This window comes from Halichoeres trimaculatus, unplaced genomic scaffold, assembly GCF_033239565.1.
Source record: "Halichoeres trimaculatus isolate MK-OKI-2021-1 unplaced genomic scaffold, fHalTri1.1 fHalTri1_scaffold_11, whole genome shotgun sequence".
Classification (NCBI taxonomy): domain Eukaryota; kingdom Metazoa; phylum Chordata; class Actinopteri; order Labriformes; family Labridae; genus Halichoeres; species Halichoeres trimaculatus.
In genome coordinates this window covers 29,938,104-29,940,040 of record NW_027437189.1, presented here as the reverse complement: position 1 = coordinate 29,940,040, position 1,937 = coordinate 29,938,104, and the positions used below count along the sequence as shown (strand labels likewise).

The following is a 1,937-nucleotide window of genomic DNA, read 5'->3' as shown; positions in this document are numbered from 1 at the left end:
CGTAGCTTTTCTTTTAGGATAACCCTAAAAGGTTCTGTCTTGAGGTGCTCTTTGGTCAATCACTTACTTTTGGGTCTGTTCCTTCCCAGCAGGTGGGTAACAGACTTTCTGCAATTTGTTTGAAGTTACTGATTTGTTTAGTATGGACTCTTTGTTTCCACACAGACTTGAATCTTAGTTTTCTTGGTGATAGTCTGTGTCCAGTGAGCTGTCATGTGAGCAGTTTTTTAAAATGTGCACTTTAACCACTGATAGGAGGAAAAAAAAAAACTCATTTCTGAACAGTAATTAGGAACAGCCTGAAAGGTGAAAGTGATTATCTGTGGTATTATTCTTGCAAACAATCATGTGAAACAGCCCAGGGCAAAAAACGTGACATTTAATACTCAGAACAGTATTGGGAACTGTTCTAATTAGACACTCTGATGTATAATTTCATTAAATCATCACCAATGACAGGAGAAACTTGAAAGCTTGGTCTACACCTTAAAATAATCTCCCAGCTATCTTTGAACAATCTTCACGCATGAACTTTCATGGGAACTTGTTCTAGAGGAGATTTTCCCTTCAGGTTCCTGTTGTACATGTTTTCATGAGTGCTGGCTTGTGTTCAAAGACTGTCGTGGAAAATAAAGTCAAACACAAGTCTCTTTCATAAAACACCTCGAGAAGATCATAAATGTTTAGTTTTCTACAGTCAGATAACTCACGTCTTAATATGCAGCAGAACATTATAACGTTTAGCACCAAGGCTCCAAAGCCTTACCACTCCTTTGAGCAGGGACTGAAAATTTAAGCGTAGCAGAAATTATGCCAAATTGGACAGAAAATCAAGCCAATGTAAAGGCTCCAGCTCTTCTATTTTTAAGGCTTGATCTTGATATTTGAAGTGTTAGTGCGACCAATCTGGTCCTAAAAGTGAACGGCATGAAAAAGCTTCATTCTGAAAAAGAGAAAAACTGTAAAAACTTAATCAGTCTCTTCAACAGACCAACAGACCAGTGTAAAACACACCTGAACAACCAAAACCAGGTCTGTAAGAAAACCTTTGGGTTGGCCCCATAATTGAGGTGTTTATTAGCAGTGATTGGGCCTAAAATGTTGGAGAACTACTTCAAATTGCAATAATGATGGTCATTATCCGGATCTCACATTTAAGTCTGTACTCATAACCCTGTTAGAGGGCTGTGGGCTGGTTGAACATAAACACGTACAGTAAAAATATGACATGAACTGACAGGAAAGAGTATGTGAATGAAACCCACCCGGACATACGCACACAGAGGCTGTGGCAGGTAAATAAACTGTGACAGGCTCAATGGAAAGCAGCGAGATTTAAAGAGACTCAAAGAGGAAGTTGGTCCTCTGCTGAGCCAAGGTGCTGCCCACCCCGGTGTCATCTCCTCAGGGATCACAAACGTCACTCAGAAACAGATTTCTAGACTATTTCCCCTCAGGTTCCGGTCATCTTACGCTCACAAGAGTTCAGGTTAAAGCCAATGTATGGCAGGATGCTGGTCTTTAGTGCACTTACATCAAGCCAATGTGTCAGAGAGGCCTGTTTGAGCCTGTCTGTTACTGTCACAGTGGCCTCATTGTTTCTTTAAACCGCCCATTGTCGTCTCTTCATCTTTCTTTCTGGTTTGTGTAAAGCCCCAGTGGCCTAATGGATAAGGCACTGGCCTCCTAAGCCAGGGATTGTGGGTTCGAGTCCCATCTGGGGTGGTTTGCAGCAGAGTGGCGCAGCGGAAGCGTGCTGGGCCCATAACCCAGAGGTCGATGGATCGAAACCATCCTCTGCTAGCAAGGTTTTGTGACCCAGCTCAGATCAGTTACACATTGAAAAGTCTTTTTTCCAGACAAAGGCTGCATTTCCACCCAAACAGTTCGGTTTGGTACAGTTAAGCCTGATCCCGTTCGCGTTTCCACAGCAAACT

At 42.3% G+C, this 1,937-nt stretch overlaps 1 non-coding gene across 1 annotated transcript; it reads left to right on the top strand.

Annotated features, from left to right (window-relative positions):
- Positions 1 to 1,652: 1,652 nt before the first annotated feature.
- Positions 1,653 to 1,725, top strand: trnar-ccu (transfer RNA arginine (anticodon CCU)). The gene has a single exon. It is a non-coding gene; the product is annotated as a tRNA-Arg (tRNA).
- The last annotated feature ends 212 nt before the right edge of the window (positions 1,726 to 1,937 follow it).